The sequence below is a fragment of the Salvia hispanica genome, chromosome 2, assembly GCF_029641045.1.
Source record: "Salvia hispanica isolate PSC_SH4W2 chromosome 2, Shi_PSC_v1, whole genome shotgun sequence".
NCBI lineage: Eukaryota > Viridiplantae > Streptophyta > Magnoliopsida > Lamiales > Lamiaceae > Salvia > Salvia hispanica.
The window spans coordinates 27,200,336-27,213,125 of record NC_142693.1 but is presented as its reverse complement, the minus strand read 5'-3'; the positions used below and the strand labels follow the sequence as shown (position 1 = coordinate 27,213,125).

The 12,790-nt window shown below is 37.3% G+C and overlaps 2 pseudogenes; both read right to left on the bottom strand.

Moving 5' to 3' along the window:
• Positions 1-2,253: 2,253 nt before the first annotated feature.
• On the bottom strand, positions 2,254-3,380 carry LOC148931990 (receptor-like protein 36; annotated as a pseudogene).
• Positions 3,310-10,944, bottom strand: LOC125199689 (uncharacterized; annotated as a pseudogene).
• Between the last annotated feature and the right edge of the window lie 1,846 nt (positions 10,945-12,790).

Sequence of the window (12,790 nt, the reverse complement as noted above, 5' to 3'; positions counted from 1 at the left end):
ATGTTGTCCCATTTCACTTTCACCTGCGAGACTTTTGTCCTAGGATTCTTCTTTTAAATCATGTTTATTTTTCATCCCTTGACTCTAAGGTGCTATTGAATCACGTTTAGATGCAGTCACTATCATTAGGAAGTTTGTGGTCGTAACAGAGTGGTATCAGAGCACCGTTCTTTCGCTCTGGACCCAAGAACCTTCTTTCAAGCCTTAGCCTAGAATGATAGCACTAGGCTAGAACATGACTTAAATGGAAAGTTAAAGGGCCCAACACCTCGACTCGTCACGTTCAACCGCAGCAATGAGGTAAGAAAGAAGTTCTTACCAGAAAATTTTCAGTTATTTATGAAAGGACTTGATAAACGGGAAAATGATTTCTTTTAAAGATATTTCAAAAATATTCAAGGATTTCAAGGAAAAGCATGTAAATTCCATTTTTCTACGAACCAGAGAATTTCAAGTTTAAAATGTTAAGCATAAGGATGTCTTACAAATGCTAAAGTATTATTAGTTATGCATGCCTGATTATGTGAAGTATGATGAGAGATCGAGGAAGTTTTTTTTTTTAGAAAGTTACGAAATGACTAATGCATGCAAACCTAGAACGCCTAAGGAGGTACATTAGGCTAGAATATCTATGAACGAATAGTCGTGAATGACGACTCTTACACCGCTTCCAAGAGCGATGAAATCAACAGAAAGATGCAAGATAGGGCGAACCCCTAACTTGTCTTGAAAATAGAACTTTAAATGCGAACTACGGCGTACTGTATTACGACCTTTACGTTTAAAAGGAGGAAGAACGTCCAAAAATTATGAGGGCCCACGAGTCACTCAAACGAATACTAATACGATCTACCCCTATCAGGGAACACCCTAACGGTTTATCGATACGACGGCTAGTACTATATATTACACCATGCATATTACTTCTATACCTTTTTCTCCTTTGTCGCGTTTTGAGAGCCATTCTTTCGTACAGATGGCACGACAGCGCTACACCCATCGTAGGCCGCTCCGAGCTGGCGCGGATTCCGAGGCAGTGATTCGCTATTTCCGGTCCTACCGCCGCTGCCATGGGGATACGTTGGCGGAGTTCGTGGCACACTACGCAAAGTTATGGGAGGAGGCCAACTGTCATGGGGTGAAGCCCTACGAGGGTATCATGAGGCTCGTCGGTTTGTTTCCCGAGGAGTGGCAGAGTTGGATGACAGCCACTGCCGAGTTGTACACGTCGTCCCCACCTCCCACTTATGAGCCTATTGGGGATATGCCCGGTTTCCTGAGCGCGGTCTCAGCAGGGTGCTTCCACTTCGGTGATGGGCCCCCACCAGAGACACAGGCGCCCGGGAGCGGGAGATTCCGCAGGTTGCCACCCTTGGCCCTCATGCGGGGTGTAGGGGGAGTATTCGAGCAGGGGCAGTCGTCTCGAGCTCCCGCCCGCGAGAGGGGCCGAGTAGAGGTTACGCCCGACTCGAGTGATGAGACCGAGTCTATGGGGAGCAGCACGGCGGATGAGGATGACAACGAGAACTCAGAGGAGGAGGGCGTAGACGACGATGAGGTCAGTGAAGAAGACTCGGATGAGGAGCCCGAGGAAGTTTTGGAGTGGGGCGAGATGCAGGAGGATGGTTCCGCTGAGGAGGAGCCACAGATTGGCGGCCTCGCTGATTTGGAGTTGGAGTTCATTCCCCCACCAATAGCGACAAAGACTATATATAAGTCAGATTGACAGTCAATTGCAGGAACTAAATCAAATAAAGTCATATTTGGTGTCTCATTAATGGGAAGCTTCTCTAATCAACCTAACTTTTTGACTTGTAAGTGCAAGTCATGTGAGTTTATTTTCTGCATGCAACGAACAAGCTACAAAATAATGATTTTATGAATAAGATAAATACCCATACAATTAGATTACAATAAATACATAAATGTGTTTGAAGTTTGAGCACAGAAGTCTCAACTTTAATAATTTATATACATACAAAAAAAAGAAACTGGCTACTTTAGTCAGCTTCCAATCGCAAAGGAGTGGTCCAATTATTTTGCAAAATTATGTCAAATGAGTAAACGATGACTTTGATTCCTCGACCTGTTCCGCAAGCATCACGTGGATTTGACGCTATAATTCAAGTCATTCCAACACAATCAACGTTTTCGGCGTCATTTGATGGAACTGCATCAACCATGTGTGCACAATTGATATAAAAGAGACCAAAATGGTTCAAAATTTTCTTTTCAGTAAAAAAAATATTGGACAAAAGTCATACTATTTCCATATAATATACTGCTAATAACATTTAAATAAAACTCAAGTCAACATATATCAAAAAAGTAAGTTGAAGGGATGAAGTGATTAGTGTCCGTCTCCATTTGGATACAAGTACAAGACTCCTAACGTAGAGCCAATCTCCAACAGCATCAAAGAAGTTGAAGAATGCAAATCTCCATTATTTCTTAAGTATGAAAGAACCAATAACTCTCCAGAATCCGAAAATAAAACCAAAGGCCATTGATATGCTAACTTATTGCATAAAAGATAGGTAGCTGCCTTTCTCATCTGCGGGGTTTATCGTTGGCCCATTCTCATCATTGCATTTTCTAGTCAACGGAAATCCACACAATCCCAAGTTTCCAATATATGAATTATTATCAAATGTGGAGAACTGGTTGGATTGCGGTATATGCCCAACAAGAATGTTCATTGAAAGGTTTAATTTCGAAAGAAATGCCAACCTTGTCAATTCACTTGGAATTTCTCCATCCAATTTGTTTGATGACAAGTCCAATGATTCGAGCTCACTCATGTTCCCAAGAGATGAAGGTATATGCCCTGTGAGGCTATTGTGGGATAGGTTAAAGTATTTGAGAATCTTAAGATTTCCTATGGAAGGTGGAATAGTCCCGGAGAAACTATTGGAGGATAAGTCAATTGTTGTGAAGGTTTCCAACAGTCTCTCCAATAACTGATCTTGGCCTTACAAGGTGACTATTATATTCACAATTGTTGATATCCCATGTCCTCGAAGTTGAAGGAAATAGTTGTGTCCTTTCTTTTCTTTTCCTCTATCATTGCTCTGAAATTGTTCAAATACCTATCGGGTAGAGAGCCAACAAATGCATTCTGAGAGATATCTAGAACTTGTAACTCAGGAAATGGGAGTTTGGTTGGTGAAGGAAGTGATATGTTACCACTAAACTTGTTAGACTTCAACACTAGCACTTTAAATTTGGGAAGGCCTCCCATCCAAAAGGGAAATTCACCTTGCATTCTATTATTTCCGATGTCGAGACCCGTTAGGCATTGGCAATTGATTAATGATTTCCTTGGAATTTGTTATTACCCAAATTGATGGATATAACATTACAACCCTTGGTAAAGTTATATGGAATGAGGCCACTAAGGTGATTCATGTTTAGATGAAAGATTTCCACAGATCCGATGAAGTTTCCAAAGCACTGTGGCAGTCTTCCTTTCAGAGTATTATTTGAGAGAAGAAGATAATAAAGCTGCGACAACTTGCAGATGGAGGATGGGAGCTCACCATTTAATTTGTTGGAAGAGAGATACAAGACCAGCAGATTTGAAAGATTTCCGATTGTAGATGGAATTGGACCTTCAAACAATATGTTTGAAAGATAAAACAAGGATATAAATCACATATTGAAAAATACACATGCATGATATTTTACTCATTGTAATAATATGTCTGTTCATATTAACATTTTGTGGTGGAGGGGGAGTATGAAATTAATGTCTCTTGTCAAGGAACATAAATAATACTCCCTCCATCCCATAATAAGAGTCATATTTGATTTCGGTACGAGTTTTAAGAAATGTAAACAAACGTGAGTGGAATAAATTGGTGAGATATGAGGCCTACTTACCGTTTATGTTAAAATAAAGTAAGACTCTTAATGAAAAGACAAACGTAAGTGGCAAAATATGACTCTTAATGGGAGACAAGAGGGAATTGTTTTTCTCATGTCCAATTTCTCTAAATCATCAATGTTAGATATTGATCAGCCGAAGGCTTGATATAATCCAAGTATATCTACAACAAATCCTGAGGAGATCAACCCTCAGATTACAGTATTATTTACTTTCACAGTATGAGCAACAGAAATATCACATAAGGGTTGAGCAGTGCACACATATAGGTTATACTTTTTCTCAGCTTTGAACATGCACAAGGAACCCATAAAGATTTTCATCATTCCATTGCCCCATCTACCTTCTAACCCTTCAGCCTCAAGGGAAGCACAAGAAAGCAGATTATAATGTAGGGCTAGGCACATATTTCACATTTTTCAAAGTAAACTTACAACCAGAATTAAACCTGAGGCATATTGTACCAATGCCTTCAATCCTGCACTGTTTGTTATTGGCCGTAGAAACAAAACCATTAGTAACATGGGTTAATTAGAAAAAATATCTTTGAAAGGGGAAAATATGATAAGTACAGCCTGAGTCTACCAACCACTCAGACTTATTAAACTCTTTACCCAGAGAGGCATTCACAGATATAACATCAGTTAGCATGAAGCAAGTTCCTTCATCATCAGACTTGACTAAATTAGCAATCTGATCAGGATCATCCTTCTTGTTTTTCTTAAGAGGACATTCCCTACTGTAATGGCCAAGTTCATTACACTTATAACATCTCCTACACTTTTTAGGGTCTTGAGAGGAAGATCTGGACTTATTTTCTGTGATGCTTTTTGTTTCCTTTCTTAGAGGACTTGCCATTAGCCTGCTTATCCTTTCCTCTGGTGTTGGATCTGCCTCTGACCTGCAAGGCTTTATCCAGAGCAGCCTTGGAGTCACTCTTCTCTTTTAGTTCCAACTCTTTGGATTTTAAGGAGCTCACAATCAAATCCAGGGAGGCTGTATCCCTCCCATATTTAATGGCTGCTTTAACATCACTATAAGATTCAGGAATAGAGTTCATGAGAACAATAGAAGTATAATCATCAATATTCTTGTCGCCGGACCTTTTAATATCAAGCACAAGCTTAGAGAAATAATCAATATTCTCATCAATATCCTTAGACATATCTAACTTGAATTTGAACAGTTTCTCAAGCAAATACATTCTGTTAGACAAAGAAGTTTCAGTATACAATTCATCAAGCTTGTCCCATAAATCCTTGGCAGAATCAACAACACCAAATTTCATAATCACAGAGTCACTCAAGCTCAAGACAATAGTAGAGCAAGCCAACTCATTTATTTCTGCCTTAGTGGCATCAGTATCAGTATCAGAATAGTTAAGATCAATGGCTTTATACACTTTCTGTTGAATTAAAACACACTTAAGTTTCTGTTTCCAGATGCTGAAAACACCCTTTCCATTGAAAGGAGTGAGTCCAAAAGGAAGGTTTGACATGTTGAAAAAGAACCAGGGGCTAACAAGTACAAAGCACAGAAGCACAGAGGATCAACACAACAAAACCACAAACCAAAGAAGACCAACAGGAAACAGAAACAAGAACTTGAAATTAATCTAGGAGTGATTCTGACAGAACAAGGTACTACAAGTTGTCAAGAACAACAGAGCATCTAATCCCCAGGATTTCCCAGTTCACAAACACTCAATGTTTTGAGGGCACAGGGGGTCACTGAGGTAGACTTAAGCTCTGTTGTAACCACACAGTTTTACAGACCACTTGAGGTAGCCTTAAGCAAAATCACCACCCACAATTAAATCCAAGAAACCATAGAAAGAAGGAAGCACAGCGGAAAACGAAGAGAAAACCAGGAAAAAACACAGAACACCATAGAGGAAGGGGTTCAGAAAACAATACCACCCAAGAGACAGAAGGATCTCTTATTTTACTAGATATCCACGATAGGAGCGAGGCTATGTGAATACCAAAGCCTTGACTGATCCTAACGTGGCTCTAATACCACTGTTAGGTATTGATCAGCCGAAGGCTTGATATAATCCAAGTATATCTACAACAAATCCTAAGGAGATCAACCCTCAGATTACAGATCTTATACAAAAACACTAAAGCTATAGCTGCAATCACGGTTAGTAATTTCAACAACAATAGAATGCAGTAGAATAGCAAAACAGAATCAAAAGATTGATAAGAAAACAAAGTTTTGATGTGGCTCAAGTTGCACCACGTACAACTACACAAATCTATATATTCGGCCCTCAATTATCCAGCCATCTCTGATTTGCACCAAGGGAGAACACAAATCGACCGCAGTCAATCAAGACAAGTCACACCAGAACCCTCGATCCACCACCTCACATCCAACACTCAACCAAACTGATTCACACCAGAACTCAACTCTCGGAGGAGCCTCTTCAACCCAGAAACCAACCACCAGTCAAAGAAACGTGACTAGAAACCAGAGGTTTCCACAAGCAGCCTAACACCAGCTCACACCTTACACTCACACTAGAGATGAAGGAAGAGATGAGAACTCTCAAGATTACACAGAGAGAAGGCGGAAACAATCTCAGGGAAAGCCCTAGATTAGCAGAGAAGAAGCTGAGGCCCCGAGAGAGATGAGAGAGTAAGAAGTTAGACGGTTTAGTTTTAGGATAACATATAAGAGAGAGAGAGAGAACACCCACTCACACACTGACACGTAGTTAGGGTTACAAGCTGGGCCAGAAGAAGCTGGGCAGTGGATATTGGGCCCGGGACTAATTCTTTCGGCCTCCTGCATAAGGGCCACAATCTCACAATCAAGATGACCAATCTTTTGTAAAATACCTACCATAAATCAAGATGTTTAACTAAAGTTAGCTTACTTTTTTGGATTAAAGTCCAAAATTGGTCACGTATATTTGCTCAACCTTTTTTTTTTATTCTGCATATAAGGTGTGTTAAACTTTTGGTTGAAACAATATATTTTGGTACTTCCTCCGTCCCACCCACTTTCTATAATTGAAAATAAATTTTCATTTCTCTCTTCATTAAAATATTCTCAAGTAACTTTTTATCTCTACTTACTACAGCTAACAACTGTTCCTAAAATCTCGTGCCACTCAAGAATGTTGACATATTGAGTGGGACAGAGGTAGTTCATGATTAAAAGTTTTGTAAAAAATTAACGGCCAACCACATGCAAAACTGACAGTCGATAAAGTAAGAGTTCTGATGATAGGTGAAGAAATTTGCCAGAGACAATGTGGATCTTCTGCTTTGCGATTAGCATTGAGTAGGGAACATAGATGCAAATCTAAGGGAAAGCAAAACCGTGGAAAATCAAAGTCTAGAGGAAGAAGCCAATCCAAAGGATTGGGATCAAGTTCAATACTCCCCCGTCCCACATGAATATGCATTTTCTAAATTTGAAAACTTTTTCCCTCTGATGAGATCAGAGGTGAGATCAGAGGAGACAAATTCTCCAGTAACAATAATTTAATTACTTTTTATTTCAACTTCTCTCTTAAATTACCAACTGTGCCATAAAACTCGTGTCCATCTCAAAGTGTACATATTTGTGGGACGGAGCGAGTACTAGAATTGTGATAAGTTTGGGAGCTTGTAAAATTAGTGTGAAGCACCCAAAAAATATAAGAATAATGATAAAAAAAAAAGGATAAGAACACAACAAACGCCACGATGTCTAATAATGATGGAAAGGTTAATGGGATATTAACTAGGGATTAACACTTATAACAGAAATTATGAATAAAGAGAGCTGGAGAGATGAGATTGGCGTGAATAAGCATCTGTTTCTAGGGAGAGAAATCGGTTAATGATAAATATTTTATTTAATTCATTCTTTTTAAAAGTCGTGCCGAATTGAAATGAGACTTTTAGAATATATTAATTTTTAAAACTCGTGCCGAATTCAAATGGAAGAAGATTATTTAGGATATGTCAAGTTGCAGATGGAGGATGAGAGCTCACCATTTAATTTGTTTGAAGCGAGATCCAAGTTGTACAAATTTGATAGATGTCCAATGATGGATGGTATTGGACCTATAAACCATTTATTTTAAAGATAAGAAGCATAAAAATCAAATTTCTTTACATCTAAAATTGCACATGCAAATCATGTTGTGAACTAACGTATTGTAGATAAAAGCACCATTTAATTTGTTGGGACATAACCATAACTCATAAGTAGAGATTCTGGATGGTACAAGTTGGTACGAGATGTTGGGAAAAGTTATTCTAAAGATAATTTTAGATAGAGAATTATATAAATCAATTTTATTAATTACAAGTGGAGTGTTGAAAGATACCAAACCTCACAAGAATCAAGTTAGTATCTTATGTGATCATTCAAAACAGAATAAGATGTATTCATGTAGGAAATTACTATAACAAAATGTACATAATTTATTAGGTAAATATTGAGAGATTTATAAAATGTCACTGCATACTAGTAAGATTACTAAAAGAGATGTCAAGTTACAAATGAAGATGAGAGCTCAACACTTAATTTGTTGGAAGAAAGATATAAGCCCATTAGATTTGATAGATTTCCAATGATGGATGGTATTGGACCTTCAAAAAATTTAATTCAAGATAAATATATATATAAATAAAAATTCTTTTTAAACTGTGGTTATGATCATTGCAAATTGCCATTATTAAAAATAAGAAATTTACTGTATTGAGAAACGACTCAACTATTATGGAACGAGGGAATACCACTGAAAGAATTATTCTTCAAAAATAAGCTAGTAAGGCTTTTCATGTTGCCAACTTCTTGTGGGATTGCCACTAAGTTTGTTAGAGCCCAAATCCATCACCTCCAATTTATCAAAACCACAAATCTCTTTGGGAATAGTACCTGTAGAATTAATTTCAATTGGAACGTGTAGTGATCATAACATTAAATTTGCAAACGATATGATTATATAGATTAAAATAATAAAAATTGTTCTAGAAATGGCATAATATTTTAGGTATTGTGAAATTTATGACATAATATTTTAGGTATTGTGAAATTTATGACATAATATTTCTTTCAAGTTGCACATGAGATGGGAGCTCACCATTTAATTTGTTGGAAGAGAGATCCAATTGCTCCAAATTTGATAGATTCCCAATGGTGGATGGTATTGGACCTTCAAACAATTTATTTCAAAGATAAATAAAGATATTTCAAAGAATGAAGAATATTAGTTGATAATCAAGAATAAGCTGAAAATTAGTTACATTTTCAGTATAGATATAAGCTCCTATACCTCTTAGATTGTTGCCAGAAAGCCATAATTCTTTAAGGTGTGTGATGTTCCCAATTTGTGTAGGCACATACCCACCAAAGTTGTTCAATCCCAAGCCAAGAGCCTCAAGTTGTGAACATTCACGCAAACTCATTGGTATCTCTCCCTCCAAGGGGAGTGTTATATTGCTAACGCATAACTTAATTGCTAACTACAACTAAATAATAGCCATTAGATATTCAAATTTAGGGCTTAGATCATTAATCCCTAAATATCAATACGATCAACGAAAAACGTCAATAAGGCAGGATTAATTCCAAAAAATATCAATAGGGGTATTAATGTCAATTAACCACATGTTTATTTATAACTAACTTTTAAAAGAAATCCCAAAACTTTAAATTCATACAACATATATCAAATTAAAGATAATTTGATAAGGATTCCAACGATATCATACATGGATATGCTCCGACGTCAAAATTTGAAAAAGATTTTGAAAATTTTTAGATTTTTTCGTACAAGCAGAAATGTCAACATACTATATAAAATATGTAAATATAATACATGTAGAATGTCAATATAAGCAATGAGTTAACATTCTTAAAGCATTGTGTTGACATTCTCAAAGCATTGGGTTGATATTTTTGGAACACTATATTGACATTTTCATCCAAAACCCTAATTTGGAGTTTTTTATTATCTTTTTCGATTTAATTAATAAAAACAAAAATTACACTTGGAAAATTGTAGACCACACGTTTTCTAAAATCCTATGGCCTTAAATTAGTTGTAGTTAGCAATTAAATGATGAGTTAGCAATTGATCACTCCCCCTCCCTCCAATGTGTTATTGTATAACAAAAGATCTTTTAGTCTTGAAAGGTTGCAAATGTCCTTTGGTAGGGGACCATGTAAATAGTTGGAGCCTAAATATAGAGAAACAAGAAAAGAAAGATTTCTGATTTCTGGGGGGATGCTACCTACAAGTCACACATTGAACAATAAATGTGAATCACTAGTAACTCTTCTCCATGTATAAATTAACAAGTAGCTATTAGATTGTATGATATGTAATAAATCGTACCACTTAAAGAGTTATCTGTAATCGATAACATAATAAGAGCTCCCATGTTGCCAACTTATTTGGGAATGGTACCTAGAGGATAACGAAGTGATGTGAGAATCAATTTCCGCAGTTAATTGATAGTCAAGAATAAGCTGAAAATAGATATAATTAAGATGCTACCTCTTAGATTGTTCCGATTAAGGTACAATTCCTTAAGGTGTGTGGTGTTCCCAATTTGTGAAGGCACATGTCCACCAAAGTTGCTGAATGCCAAGATAAGAATCTCAAGTTGTGGACATTCACCCAAACTCACTGGTATCTCTCCCTCCAATTTGTTCTCAAAAAGTAAAAGTTCTTTAAGTCTTGGAAGGTTGTTATATCTGCAAATGTCCTTTGGTAGGGGACCATGAAGAGAGTTCCGACTCAAATCCAGAGAAACAAGAAAAGAAAGGTTTCCGAATTCTGATGGTATGCTACCTACGAGTCCCAGAAATGAGAGATCTAAATGAGTCACCCTATTATGAGGTGAATCACAAGTAACTCCTCTCCATGTACAAACAGAGGTTCCGGCAGTCCAATTGTTTTTCAAAACATTGTTAGGATCTAAAGTGATGAGGGATTTAAATGCAAGAAGTGCAGACTCATCAGGATGGATTTGATGAGTAGCAGCAAGGCTAAGACGAAAGAGCAGTAGGGAAAGTATGAAAAATGGGGAATTAACTCTCTCCATATTGCAAATGCACACTGCTAGCTAAATGCTAATTGAAGTGATGTGTTCAAACAACAAGCCTAGAATATTATACCCTTTTATTCAAAACTAAAATAAGTACCGTTCCATAGTAGTGGAGGCATTTCTTTTCGGTATGGAGATTAAGAAAAAGTTGTGTTAGGTGAGTTAAGTAAATGAAGAATAAAGTAGGAAATGAAAAAGGTAAAGAGATGCAGAGAGAATAAAGTAAGAGAGAGTAAAGTAGGTTGGAAGAAATGTGTTGACTTTTACCAAAAAAGGAAATGACTCTATGATGAGTCTCGTTCTAGGCCTTGGTTACTGGTCAGTATAACGTGCTTTATTTGATAATATGTGCAAAATAGTTGCTAAAGTGTGCAGGTTGAGGTACTAAATCAGGAGGAAAGGACCAGAACGAATTGGCGTGAAAAAGCAGCAAAAAGTGTGCAACTGGCCAGTATGAGTAGAAAAAGTGCAAACTGACAATTATGGGCAGAAAAGGTGCAAACTGGCCAGGATGGATGCTACGGAACTGGACACGAGAAGGAATCACTTTTGACTTTTGACTTACCACTTGACACTTACAACTTATTTTTTGGGAGAATAGCTCCATTAGCTCTAAGTTCCACTCCCTAAATCCAGCAGTCTGCCATGAAGATTCCGGCCTCCAACCGACAGGGAGTCATCATGCCTGAATCATTCCAGCCGCCGCAGTCCAGTTCCAGTTTCAGAAGAAGCCATCAGCCATTTACATGCTTTCTTTTAATGTTTTCTTAGTTTAAGAACTTGTTTTACTTGCATTTATCTCGGATTTCAGTAGTTATATCTGTTTGAAGCATCTTTTGGTTTGAACGTTTGAATGAAGTTAAGTTTTTATGGTTTTATTTGAGTTACAGCTTTATTATTGCTTTAAGTCTCTCTAGTTAGCTTGATCTGATAGTTTTATGTTGATTTCTGTTGTTTAAGTGCTTGAATCTGCCTAGCTTTGTTAGATCTAGTTTTTCCTTAATGTTTACAAGTTTTAATATGGTTAAGTTTCTAAAAAATGCATGGAATTCATTTTTGCTTGTTACTGTCACTCTGTCATGTTGATCAGTATGCGTAAATCTCAGTTTTTCTTGCATTCGTTCTTGATTTCAAGTTAAATATTGCATTTACGAATTTTTTAGCTTGATCATTCATTAATGAAGTTTGTTAGATCTAGTTAGTTTAGCTTGGTGAATAAGAAAATGTCACAATCAAAGATATGTTGCTTTAGTTACTTTTTTTTCTTTTGAACTTGCACTTTTTTCAGCTTTTCTGCAAACCCAGCAGCCAGTCTGCCAACATGTCCTTTGATTCCCTTTACCTTTTGTCTAGCCATTTTTAGTAAGTTTCGTCTAGTAGCTTCTCATATGCATAACTAGGTGTCCAACTTTCACATTCACGTACACATCCAGTAGCATTAAGCATTTGGTTACGTACTGGTCAGTATAGGTAGAGTCTCATTTTAATTTTACGCCTAGGTAGAACTCAACCCCAAAATCGTGGTAGCTAACCAATCCTTCCAAAATGTCTTTGCAATTGCACTTCGCCTACATCCATCTCTGTGGGATCGACCCTTACTCCACTATATTAGCCAGTAGAAGTGGGTTGAGGTATTTTTGTTGACAAGAGGTTTTAGACACAGACCCAACGACACAGCTAGGTCTAGCTACCCTCCTGGCCAGTTGACACGCACACATAAGAGTCGCCGCCCCTAATTAAAAACCTCGTCCGTCAAATGGCTTCTTTTCCGGAGATGGATGGCGTATCATGTGCTTTTGTTAAGAATTTTGGGGTAAATATTGTAAATAAACTTTTCTTTTTA